At 34.3% G+C, this 14,483-nt stretch overlaps 1 long non-coding RNA gene across 1 annotated transcript; it reads right to left on the reverse strand.

Annotated features, from left to right (window-relative positions):
• Positions 1–10,626: 10,626 nt before the first annotated feature.
• Positions 10,627–13,794, reverse strand: LOC123671939. The gene is made up of 3 exons (XR_006746199.1): positions 13,728–13,794; positions 13,610–13,671; positions 10,627–10,861 (listed from the first exon to the last, which is right to left on the reverse strand). It is a non-coding gene; the product is annotated as an uncharacterized LOC123671939 (long non-coding RNA).
• Between the last annotated feature and the right edge of the window lie 689 nt (positions 13,795–14,483).

The raw sequence follows: 14,483 nt of genomic DNA on the forward strand, positions 1-14,483 counted from the left end.
GTGAATCTAACTGCGGAATATTTCTTAGGAAAGTACTTTATATTATTTGAATCGACTTCGAACAAAATGATCTTTTGTGGTTTTCGGCTGAACTCTTATTCAAACGCCATTTATCCGATTAAAAAAAAATCAATGAAAGAATCTGGTATGCTTTCTCACAATTAATGTCTTACGCTTGGCTTCAGATATCGTTCGTTTTGTTTCTAGTTTTGCGTCGCTTTTAGAGCAAAGTATTTTTGGGACTCTTATTGTGCAACTGTAAAAAGTGAGTTCGTTATTTGTTCTATTTGTCGCTGTTATAACATTTTCGGAAAAAAAGTTGAATTATGATAATTATAACACATCTGCTCTAAAGCGTTAAGCTATTGCATTATCCACGTGGCCCAGATAAGTTACATAAAGTACAGAATTTTAAAGTGTATGAGATGTAATCTTCATGCATGTTTACGAAAATTCTGTTTCATAACTTAATTTACAGACTATCTACTATCACATCAGGTAAAAAATACGAGTTTAAGTTTTTTAAAATCAATAACCTATAAGTATGATAGATTTATCAAGTTGGAGTACTTATAATAGTTATTTATAATAATAATAATAACTCTTTATTTATAGAAGGTTAATATCTTGGAATGAATGAATATTTGAAGCCTCTCTTCAGGAAGGGTAAAAAAAACGATCTTAGTAATTATCTTCCGATGGCTTTGATCCTTAAAGTATTCAAAAAAGTTCTGGTGAGTAGGTTTATGTACTTTTTCGATAAAGCTCACCTTTTTTTCAATATCAACATCCTCAAGACGGGGAGTACAGAATCCGTGTTGTTTGAACTATCAAGATCAATTTTCATGCTTTGAAGGATGGTGTAGTTGCAGCGCGTCTCTTTCTTGACTTCTCTAGAGTTTTTGTTTGCGTCAGTCACGAAAAATTAATAGATAAAGTCAATAGCTCCTGAATCATAGATAAATAGCTAGATTTGGTGAAGAGCTATTTGAAGGGTAAAGTCCAAAGGGTATCTATGGAGATCGTTGGTGATGTCTTTATTTTTTGCCATGAAACAGGTACTGAGTAGTGGTGTACAGCAGGGGAGTATTGCTGTATAAACAACTTACATTACACTTCGATTGGGGATCGACCGTTAAACCCAAAGGTACGGGTGACAATGAAGTTAGATAAAGAAGATGAAGTAATGTATGCAGATGATACCAATTTAGTGGTTGCAGCTTCCAACATATCTGAAGTGGTAGGATTGACTACAAATAAATTTGCTAACTGGTGCCAACGAAATCAAATCCGCTTAAATCCGAACAAGACTGTATGATAAGTTTTCCGCACCTCACACAGCAAGACAAAAAACCCAGAAACAATGGACTAGTTTAGTGATGTTGATAATACTATATTTGACACGATAGAATTAAAATATAGAGCAAAACTGATAAATCAGTGAAAAAATTTTGAAAATCCATCAATAAATGACTGAGAAATAGATTATTTAAATTAAAGTATTTTAGCGCGGAACGTCTTTGGTCTCCGACTCGTCTGTGACGTCACGCCACTTGCCTGTGATCGCTACACCGTAAATTACGTTTAAATACTTAGCCGCGCCAAGGATCTCGCGCCGTTTGTAGTTGTACAGTGTAATTTTAACTCGACTTTTGTTTTTATGTCACCATATTGGAGGAAGGCTTCGTGAAAGGACAAAGTGACAATTTGCCTAAAATAGATATATTCGCAGTGATGGAGTTTTTTCTTCAAATCCATCTTATGTCAGTGCTGAAATAAAAGGAGTTAAACTTTTCAAGTAAGTATCTACTTTTGAGTTTGCTTCATCATGGTTCAACTTATAACGATGATTTATTTAAAAAGCGTTTCATAAACAGTTTGTAGTTGAGTACTGGTTGTTGAAGTCTATCCATTATCAATGGCAAAATATATTTATGTGAGGAGTAAAAAGAGAAAAAAGTAATGTTTACTGCCCGTATAAAATCCGGTATGAATCAATTATATCTAAGTGGACTTGATATTGACGGCGTTATATCGTCTTGTTTATGTTTCAAAACATAAGGGAGATAGTTCGCAATGTCAGTGGTGTAGTATGTTGTTTTTTGTGTGTGAATTTAAAGATTTCAATATTGTCGGTAAGGGTTCGGAACGATCTAAATAGGTGTCTTTCCTGAGACAACGAGATTTTACACAAAATAATAATAACAAGTGATTGCACACCAATGAATTCGTAAGCACTCTGCGAATACCAGTCGCCTCGTGTAAGTGACGTCACACACTAGACGCTGCGTACTATGAAATTATTCTTCCAAGCGCAACTTCAAAGTCCCATAACTTTTTCATTTCCAGAGATATTTCAATGATTCTTCCACATTTTTGTTTCATTTTACTTAAATTTTTAGAATTGATCCTTAACAAAAAAATGAAAACTAGTCCATTGATCTTATGGGACAAAATATTGAACTTAGTCACCTTACTAATTTTCTGGGAATTACAGTAGGTGAACATAATCTGAACTGGTATCTGGAGAAAACTAAATTTTGTCCTTTATGCTTTTCGAATATGATTGCAGCATGCTTACTTGGAATTGCTTGAAAAAATTTCTAATTTCCACTCAATAAGAGTAATTGTATTACTGTGTGGGGAAACAGTCGATATTACTAGAATATTCTTAGTTAAAAAAAGGGCGCTTAGAACATCCTGTCCAGGAATAATCATAAGAGAAGGCACCTCACGATAACTGAAATTGTATACTCCGTTGTCTTCCATTTTTAAAAATCAACTTTCATTATTTTGAAAAATATCTAAACTTGAATATGACCAAGCGCATCTACGGCCTACGCATACCTTCTTCTGAAATGCTCTGTTACTCTATAACAGAGATATGTCAAATACATATGCCTCAATTTGTTCAAAAAATTGTCCAAAAATTATCCCAACTGACTGACCTTGAACCATATACTTCTTCTTACTCATCTTATGTTAAGTCTGAGGATTGTAAACTCCACTTTAATCCTCGGTGGATGTAGACACCCAGGAGTCTTTCCAGCGATTGGGGTCTGCCAATGGGTTTCCTGATATTTGTGATTCCGTCTCGAGCGATCTTAGCTTATATTATTTGAATTATTATTTAGATCATAATGCATATTATAATTTCCTTGTATGTAATCAATTATTTCAAGTTCATTTTCTGTTGATTTTCTTATGTTTGAATTGTTCTCTTTTTTTAATATAAATTTTGATCATGAAAACGAAAGTAATTCAGGACGGTCTGAAATTCATTTTGAGAGAGGTAATTTTGACATCGGAGACCCACATGGATTTACAATGTGATTGTAAATGTTTTTATACTCTCGATAGCGAAGGCAATGCATCATAAATATAATACAGGGTGGCCACTTTTTTAATGGGATTGTATTGGTAACTTTTAAACCATAAAAGTTAGAAGGTAGGTCAAATGGCGAAAAAGTTGCATGCATAGAAGCATTATCAAGCAGTTCAAACAAATCGAGATTATCAGGGCCGGTTATTGAGATATCATAAGAAAAGTAAATTATGTCATTTTGATTTTTCTTTTTTTTCACTTCATTTCAAATATTATCAAAAAATGTTCCAGGAATTTTTTATTCGACAGTAAATTATCCTCAATTGACGTAATCAGATTTCGTATCCAACGTTTCGTACTCTCTGGGCTACCCTCAACCTCATTTTCTTCAATATGGAACTGCATATTTTATGACATTTTTCGAAATAACTTTAAACGCTGAATTCAACGATATATCATACAATGTCATTCAAAGTTGATTTTCAGGTGATTTTCACAATCATCCAAATTTAATGGTGTGTATGTAAGAAAAAACAAGTCTATTAACGATATCAATGTTCTGACCCAAATTGTTCCATTGAACCCAGAAAAAACATTGAGAACTGTGGCCAGTGAATGGAATTTTTCAAAAACTGCTGTTAATAAAATAGTCAAGAGACGCGAATACAATGATTTTAAATTTGGATACCAAGCCTTGCAAAAATTATATCGTAATGATCTCAAAATAAAGTTAGATTCTGTAATTTGTTTCATCGGAACAAATGACAAATACAACAATAGTGATACCTCGCGAAAAAATTGAGAATGTTTTAGATGGTATTCAAGAAGACGAAATAAGCAAATGTATAAGAAGTATGGGTTCCAGAACCGTAAAGTGCATTTTACAAAATGGTGGACATTTCGAACACTTACTAATCATTTGATTTTTCTTTCATTAAATGATACTTTCGTTCAATTATTATGAATTGAAATATTTAAATGATTATTATAAAAGAAGAACCAAGAAACCAGTATCCTGGTTTCTTGCTTTGATTCTAATATGTTCTATTTAGTTCAAGATGGGTAAGTTGATTTTCTTATCGAAATTTATTGCATATTGCATGTTGTTAATTAAACTAAATGAAGGTTATACAGATCCGACCCAAAGAAAATTGTATGATATATCGTTGAATTCAGCATAAAAAGTTATTTCGAAAAATGTCATACAATATGCAGGTCCGTATTGAAAGAAATGAGGTTGAGGTTGGCCCAGAGAGCACGAAACGTTGGATACGAAATCTGATTACGTCAAATTGAGGATAATTTACTGTCGAATAAAAAATTCCTCTAACATTTTTTGATGATATTTGAAATGAAGTGGGAAAAAAAGAAAAATCAAAATGACAGAATTTACTTTTCTTATGATATCTCAATAACCGGCCCTGATAATCTCGATTTGTTTGAACTGCTTGATAATGCTTCTATGCATGCAACTTTTTCTCCATTTGACCGACCTTCTAACTCTTATGGTTTAAAAGTTACCAATACAATCCCATTAAAAAAGTGGCCACCCTGTATACTTCCTATTTCATTACATGAATTCCAAGAATAAGATCAATCTGTAGTACACTTTCTTATAAACCAACTGATTATGAGTTTATGCTTGAACTAGAATAAGTTGCCTTATACTCGGGATATCCCTGAACATAATAATCAAGCGAGTTTCTTTCTGGGTAACTTTGGGGATATGCAACTGAACCAAGCATGCTCTTGATATGAATTGAATTAAAAAAATATGTAATCTCAAGGATTCAGTGGAAAATGATTGAACTGGTAAATCAATAAATTTTTCCATCAAATCAAGATAGTAATTCATCAAATGAATCTATAATTCTGAAAGATATTCAACTTGCTAGATAGCAAGCAATATTACATAAATTATGGTGCCTTCTATAGAAAGCACTAAATACTGGGAAATGTATACTTTACAAGTAAAAACTGTCTAGATGGTATTTGTGAGGGATTCAATAAATGAATAAATTGATTAATTTGTTTCAAAACATAGAAGGCATATTTGGAAAAAAGATATTCTTACATTCTGAAATGCAAGCTGAGCTGATAGTGTGTTATAATTTCGACTTTTCTTCTTCCAGTTAATGGATTCTTGAGTACTGTACCTATCACCCAAACATAATCATCAATTTTTCTCAATAACACACATTTCATATTACCCTTTTGTGTTTTCGATAATATCCGATAATAATAGGTTCTGAAAGATGAGAGAATATTTTCAATATCTGAAATATTCCCTAGGCAAGAGATATAATGCGACATATTATATTTGTTATCAGACTGGAAGTTTATAGGTCCAAATGCGCTACTAGTATCATATCAGCTAAATAAAGACTCTTAAAACAACTCAATTGAGCGTTTAACCAAGTGAATCAATTCGATTCATCAATTTACATGGATCGATTGACATTGAACTGATTTCAGAATTGCTTGATTAGGAAAGGAAAGTACGGTGAAAATCTCCAAATATGTGAACTTGAATGAACTGATGAGTCAGCTTAGCAAAATGCTTTCTTCTTGTAATCAACAAAATTGATTTCATCCCAGAAATATTCTTTCATGTTTGAATGGTTAATATTCCTAAGAAATATAGAAAGAACAAATTGTTTCTCGTAACTTTTCACCTTGTTCTTCTTCTTTATGTGCCATCTCCTTTAAGAAGGTTGGCTATCATCATGGCGATTTTTATCTTTGAAGTTGCGGATCTGAACAACTCAACAGAGCTACTGTTGTACCACTGCCTTAGGTTGTTCAACCAGGAGATGCTTCTTCTTCCTATACTTTTTTTACCCTGTATTATTCCTTGTATAATAGTTCGCAACAGCGTATACCTCTCCCCTCTCATCACGTGGCCCAGATACTGCAATTTTCTGATTTTGACTGTGTCGACTATTTCCTTCTCCTTTCCCATTCTTCTCAATACCTCCTTATACTGAGGATTCTTCGATATGTCCACATCTCGAATGCTTCCAGCTTGTCGGTGTCGCATTTCTTAAGCGTCCAGGCTTCCATTCCATATAGTAGTACTGGAAATACGTAGCATCTAAGCATTCTGATTTTAAGATGTAGACTAAGATCTGTTCTGGTTTATGCATTCCTCATTTTATTAAACACTGTTTTAGCCATTCCGATCATTGATCTTATTTCCTGTGAATAATCATTATTGTCATTTACAATTGTTCCCAAGTACTTGTATTTGCAGACTTTTTCCACTGGCTCCCCTTTGATCCATAATGTTTCTCGCTGTTGTTGGTGTTTTGCGATCGTCATGAATTTAGTCTTCTTGGTGTTAAGTGTGAGCCGCCTTTCTTCACTGATCTGTACAACTAGATCTATTAGCCTTTGTAGTTCATCCAGGGTTTCTGCTATTAGTACTGTGTCATCCGCGTATCTGATGTTGTTTATAACCTTCCCATTAACTTTCACTCCCGTTGTTTTTTGATTTTCCAGTGCTTCCTGTACTATATCTTCTGAATACAAATTGAAGAGTAACGGTGAGAGCACGTATCCTTGTCTTACTACGCGTTTTATTTTTATCTCTTCTGAAAGTTCATTTTGCACAGAAACTTTGGCAGTCTGGTTAAAATAGAGATATGTTATTATCCTGATATCATTCCTGTCTATGTTTTTATCTCTCATGAGTTTTATGAGATGATTATGGCGGACTTTGTCGAAAGCTTTGTTATAATCGAGGAAGGCTACGTATATTGGCTGATTGACATCCATGAGTCTTTGAGACAGCACATTAAAGGCAAACAGAGCCTCTCTAGTATTTCTGAAACCAAATTGTGTTTCACTAATATCCTGCTCCATCTTTTTAAAAATTCTTCGATGTATAATTTTAAGAAATATCTTAAGGGTATGGCTCATTAGGCTGATCGTCCGATGATCCTTGCACTCCTTAGCGTTCGATTTTTTTGGCAGTGTAATAAATGTTGATTTGAGCCATTCTCTAGGGATGATACCGGTGTTATCAGCTTAGCAAAATGCTTTCTTCTTGTAATCAACAGAATTGATTTCATCCCAGAAATATTCTTTCATGTTTGAATGGTAAATATTCCTAAGAAATATAGAAAGAACAAATTGTTTCTCTTACTTTTCACGTTGTTCATTCACCTTGTATTCTTGCAATATACCTACTTGGATCATTTCAGGTGACTGAATTATGCTACCTTGCTCAATTTGTTTTTTGAATTGATGCAATATGTTTTTTTCTACGATATCTAATTTCTTTTGATCTTCAATTACAGAGAGGCAAAAAAGTGTGTTTTTCCCACTCAAATCTTTGAAACTGAAACGTACTTTTAACATATCCATGTCAAGTAAACAATAATAAAATTGACTCAATATAACGTCTTCTGAGATGGATGGATGTCTGCGCCGGAAATTCTGTCGCAGTACTAACTTTTTCATCGACCGTCACTTTCTATGTAAATTATTTTTTTTACGTAAGATTAAGATTTGGGGAAGTTCCTTTGTACTGCGTCCTAATAATCTATTGTAAGAATTTTGAGCTAACAATGGTTTAAAACAGAAAACAAGGTTGAAAACAAATCTGTTGGTTCAGCTGGCTACCGTCTACACGATAACACTCGTCTAGAGACTTGAAATTATCAGAGTAGTGTAGGGGTTCGAATATTTTGCGTTCGATTATAGGCAAAACCTTCACCTAATATTTGAACTTTAATTTGAGGTAGTTCTATTGTGCTGCAACCTAATGGTCTATTATGCCCCCACCAGAGCCTTTTTCACCATAAGCTGATATACAGTTCGCCTTTCAGTTCCAGATATCTAATGAACTCCAGTATCTGAGATAGCTTTAAGTGGGCTTCTTCCACACTTTTACAAATTTCTTATCAAAGCAGTCAATGCCTCAATGGGTTGGTAAGTGACGGCAAGACATTTCGTCACCAGATGATCCAGAATCTGCACTCGTCGTTTTCTGCTAGTTTCCTTCTCATGAAGTGCTTCCTGAGGCCACAATGTCCTTTAATAAATTCAGTGAGGAGAACATTCTTGCTAAGATCCATATACTTCTTAGATCAAAGTTTCGAAGATACTTTCTGGAATGATCCAACTCTTGAGTGTTTCTTTCTAGGTTCATTTTTCTACTGAAACTCTTTCTTGTAGGTACATTTTCCTATACCACAGAACAGTTCTGGTCCAATGAGAGGGGTTAGTGCTCCTTTTCTGGCGAGTGTGTTAGCCTCTTAATTTGCTTCAGTTCCCAAATGCCGGAAAACCAGACTAAAAGGACCTTGATATTCTTGCGTTAAGTTTTCAACTCCATTTCGATCTTACGTGAGCTCAATCCTTTTATTGTGGCCTGACTGTTAGAATATATGGCTATATCACATTTCTGAGTTTCCCACTAGGTTATTTTCCATACATCTTTCTATTGCATGTATTTCTGCCTAATTTCCTCAACTTGTGGCTATATATACTGAAGGAATCATCCGTATTGCATCTCAATGGTGGCTACCCCTCAACTCCATAGTGATCGTGGCGTAATCGCCTTAGAAATATTAGGTTTATGTCTCAAGAAGTGCCCCATCGAACTATATCTGGAACACTCGTTGCGGATGTCTTCATTTCTCTTTTTATCTCATAATGTAAAGCCTAGGATGTACTTTCATTTCTATAGTTCGCAGTGCATTCTTCATCACCTTGGTGTCAGCTCTCGTTTCTATTGCGTACGTCATCATTGGTCTCACAATAGTTTTATATATTCTGGATTTAGAATCTTTCCGCATGTGTTTGTTGTTCTATACAATGTCTCTGAGAGCACCCGATATCCTTGCCGCCTTGTTTGTTTGGTCTTTAATTTCTCTGGTTCTGTCCTGACTCTGATTAGCTGTTATTTGCACACCCAAGTAAGCAACCGACATCACCTGTTCAATTGGTCGATCCTCCAACACAAGTTTACATCTTATTGGTTCTTTTGAAGCAACGAGTGATTTCGTTTTCGCGGTCGATATTTTCATGTTTAATGTTTTGGCCTATGTGTAAAATTTGAACAGGACACGTTGTGAATCGTCCTCGCTCTCAGCTACAATTACTGTATCATCGGCATAACAAATTATCTTGATCTCACCGGTTGTCAGTCTGTAACCTCTTGTTGTCTTCTTCAGTTCCTCTATTATATCGTCCATTATTAAATTGAACAGATGGGGACTCAAGGAATCCCCCTGCCTTATTCCTATCGGTGTTGTTATTTCGCTGTTTGTCACTATTTTAGTGGATGTTTGGTGGTTTAGGTCCTTTATTGTCGTAACGATATTGTCAGGAATATTTTTTCTCTTTAGGATACGAGTTATATCTTTCAGTTGAACTCGATCAAAAGCCTTTGTCAGATCAATGAAACACATGTACATGGGCGAGTTGTATTTTATAGACTTTTCTACCAGCGTCTATGGTTGATGGGTTTTCCTAAATCCTTGTTGTTCTTCAGAGATGGTCGTGTAGTTCTTTATCATTTCCGTCAGAATTTTGGTGAACAGTTTCATGGTAGAGTTCAGCAGGGTGATACCTCTATAGCTTTTAGGCTTCGTCTTCTCTCCCTTCTTGAATATGGGTATTGTCAAACTCTTTTATTGTGTAAAAATTTAATCAACGAATTTATCAACTATCGGTTAAATTAAATAGCGGTACCCATCATAAAAATTTCTCTGATTTTTTAGGACCCTAATATAGTAAATGATATAATACATTCAATCGAATTACATCTAATTATCCCTTTGTCGGCACTTAGGATTCCATTACTTAACATTTTCACTCAAAAAGATAGGTCTATTCAGTAGGTTCAGTAAATTCTATTGACTAGTTTTGAGGTGAAGTGAAACGTTTCTATTATATTCCATGTTTAACTTTAAATGTGTTTTGTATCTCAAAAACTAATCAAAAATTTATTATGAGTAAGCTTTTTTGGAAAACTTCATCAAAAGAAGGAAAATTGGTGCAGGTGAATCCTAAAATTTTTCGTATTTGAATACAAAAGCTGACTCTTCGATAGGTGAAATCAATCTCAAGAAGTGTTTGTAAATTCAAAGAACATCGAATAACTAAATTTGTTTTCTTTATCCCCTCCCAGCGCTTATGTCTGTTTACGCCACTGCTGTTAGTTGTATCAAAAACTGTTTTTATCCCATCGAAATTTATGATAATGACAATCTTGAATTCATGAAATTCAAAACAATAACTGAAATTATATGTACTCAGAATAATAAGAAATATCAAGGAAACTACAACCGTTTCAACAACAAAAATATATTTATAATCACAGAAATAATAAAACTAAAAAAAAATTAACAATTATGAAATGTTTTCAGATGTGTTAGTGGACTAGTTGAGTGAATTTCCTAGATAGATCCTGCCCAATCATGTTCTTCGTATTTCTCATGTGGTTCGTCCTTTATCACCTTGTATATCGTGTGGGTGTGCTTGTGAGTTTTCACATGGTATGGCACATGGATAATTACATGGTGACTGAAAGCAGATGACAAATATGATTAATTCAAATCGTTATTCACCCCTATTGAAAAAATAAAAAAAAAAGCACAGACGTGAAGTGAGTTATTTATAAACATTTATGCATTGAATTCCATTGAGTTATTTAAGATACAGAGGAAAGGGGACATTTGGCTGGCACCGTTGAATACCTTAGAATATAGATAGAAGGAACGGAAAGTAAACATTTGTGCTTGATCCCGAATACAAGAGGGAAGGAAGTTTAGTGTCGCCAATCACAATCGAGCTAGCCGTTTGTATGTGCGAGCTATAGGCGTGGATAATCCTGATTTGATTGTTGAATGCTTTATCAGAAATCCATTTTTCATAACTTCACAACAGCTAAATCATTAAACTGAGGAAAACATTGACCCTTTTGGAACACGAAAGAATTTTTATGAATAAATTACATTGTAAACTATTTTTGAACATCAATTGATAATTTCGAACTCAATCAAATTATGTTACGCTAGTGCTATAGCGTCGTGTCAGACAAGGAGTGATGAATGTTAGCATCAAAACAAATGCACGGCAACCTCATAAATTCATTATTCCGGATTCAATACTCAGATTCTTCCTTTTGATAACATTTGAAGAAGAACATTTATAATTTGAAGAAGTTGGAATGTTGAAAAATCTAACGTTGTCAAATCCCGAGATCTTGGTGGCCACCCAATATTTTAATTATCCGAAGTTCATAGATTACACAGGGCAACAAAACACATTTATTTTTGGTGTCTGGGATTTTAGAGCTGATTTTAACTATATTTTAGACGCTTAATCTGTATATGCAATCCGTTTTTCTCTATCAGCTCTACTTTTTTAGATGAATCAACTTAACTACCAATGTGGGTTTTATTCAGTATATTCATTTATGAGAGATCTAAAATTATTAAAAACCACTTCAATGATTGTTATTTCTGTTTAGTAAAAACTAATGGAATCAATCGAAATAACCACAGTAAGTGAACTTATCACAATGTATATCTATCGCGTACTCAGATGAAATACCGATTCCAACATTTCATCAGCTACCAGATATCCCTGATGTCGAATATTTTCCTTCTGATCGCTCTTGTGATGCTAATAAAAAAAATTGATGCTGATGAAACTGAACGTGATTACGAGGGGACGTCATCAATTCCTCAACGCTTCAATGAAAATGAATTAAATGATGTCACCGAGGATCTCAATTTATCGAAAATAGCTTCTGAAGTTCTGGCTTCTAGGTTGAACGACAAAAATTTATTGGAATAAGCAACCAAAATCACCTTATACCGTATAAGAGAAAAAGACCTGCTACCATTTTTTCCTCAAGAAGACAATCTTGTATTTTGTCACGAAATTAGGGGACTCATGACAGAAATGGGACTTCCTAAATATATTCTAAATGATTGGCGTCTATTTATTGACAGTTCAAAGCGAAGTTTGAAATGTGTCCTTCTACCTAATGGGAATAAATATGGTTCAATAGCCCTAGCTCACTCAACGAAACTGAAAAAAGAATATAATACCATAGCTTTGGTCTTGCAGCAGATAAAGTATCACGAACATCAATGGATGATTTGAGTAGACTAAAAAATGGTAAACTTTCTTCTTGGACAGCAAAGTGATTCCACGAAATATCCGTGTTTCTAGTGCCTCTGGGATAGTAGGGACAAAACAAACCACTGGATTAGAAAAGATTGACCTCAGAGAGAAAACATGGATGTTGGGGAAAATAATGTCATTGAAGGAGAAAAAATCATACTTCCTCCGTTACATATGGAGTTGGGCCTAATGATGCAATTTGTGAAGGCTCTTGATAAAAATGGGTCATGTTTTGCATATGTAGGGGTAAAACTGCATCAGTTGAGCACAGAAAAACTCAAATCAGGGATATTTGACGGCCCACAAATAAGACAATTAATTAAGGATCCTGCCTTCATGGATTCAATAAATCAAGTTGAACGGGAAGCTTGGAAATCATTGGTTGCAGTTAAAAATTTTCTAGGTGAACATAAAGCTCAAAACTATGTTAAAATGGTTAACAAGTTGCTTAATAGTATAAATAGATACAAATCCTTAGGGTGCAATATGAGTATTACAATACACTATTTAGGTACACAGCCACTTGGACCGTTTTCCAGAAAATTTAGGAGACATGAGTGGGGAACAAGGTGAAAGATTTCACAGAGATCTTGAAGTTATGGAGGACCGCTACCAAGGAAGATAGGACATGCACATGATGGCAGATTACTGCTGGAGTTTCAAAAGAGGCTGTTTGGAAATACATGAAAGAATGTCGCAGAAAGGAAGCTTTAGAAATGTTGAGTGACTATTTGATTTCTTCAATGTCTTTGTCTTGTTTGTAAGTACGACATAATATTTCAATAAAAAACAAATGATGACAACAATGGATTCTACCTAAAAAAGAGGCTGTATAATGTTTTTATTTCATGTTTATAGCACCGATAATAAGAAACTTTTAATTTGACGTCATTTTTCAATTATAGCTTAAAAACAGTCGAACTTATAAGGTTGTGGTTTTCACCAAATTAATTCTCTCAAAAATTGGGTCTAAAAATGTCTCAATGAGATTCTGAGATCCCCTCACTAGACAATGAATTTAGGACACCTGATACACTATAACTCTCGAACGGAATGTGCTAGAATCTTGATGTTTTCAGGATAGATTCAGGGTCCATCTTGATTTAATAAAATGAAAAAATCGTAAATGTTACTCACTGTTCATCTCCTGCCATTCCCATATTTAGAAGTGCGAAGATGCATGCTAAGGCAGATAAGATCTGAAAGAAATAAAATTCTCATAATAGATATAAATTGAAAAAATAGAAGTAATTACCCAAAAACTGAAATTCATATTGATAGTGATGTTGAAGGATGATGATCGTTGTAAGTTATGAGACGGTTAGACCCATTTCCTGCTTTATATATAAAACAAATCGACGGGGATTATCATTTTGAGGAAATGCGAATCACCATACAAGAAATTAATATAAGTGAGGCAGAACGGAGAAATCCACTCTCACTGTAGTGAGCATGAGTTGTAAAGATTTCGATTCAACAGGAATAAAATGCCGTGATATCTTGAAGCAACTGGCGTTAAACACGTACGAAAAAAAGATGAATATTTCACAACCGGAAGAGCAAATATCCACATCTAAAGAATATTAATTATGCAAAAAAAAATGACAATCTGTTTCAAAATTGTGTTCCGTATACCTTATAATTTCGTTCACTATTACATCATCTAATCGCATCAATGGATTTATGAAATGTATATTTAGAGATGAAGATTAAATATAATTATACAGGGTGTTTCATTTGGAAACGGAAATACTTCACAGGTGCATAGGTGGCACCAAGGCGGTTCTGGAGAACCCCATTTATTGGGTCTTACTGTCTTCGTAGCCGAGATACAGGGTGTTTTATGAATTTTGCCCGTTTCTTTCTGAGGCCATATCAAACAAACCACCCGGTATATTTTCTTCATATTTGGCAAATATGTTCCTAATGGAGAGCCCAAACCACTAAAAACTCTACTGAGACGTGTACTTCAAATTTTCGCGCAGACAGTTTTACTGCACAAATTTTCAAC

Source organism: Harmonia axyridis, chromosome 2, assembly GCF_914767665.1.
Source record: "Harmonia axyridis chromosome 2, icHarAxyr1.1, whole genome shotgun sequence".
Taxonomy (NCBI): Eukaryota; Metazoa; Arthropoda; class Insecta; order Coleoptera; family Coccinellidae; genus Harmonia; species Harmonia axyridis.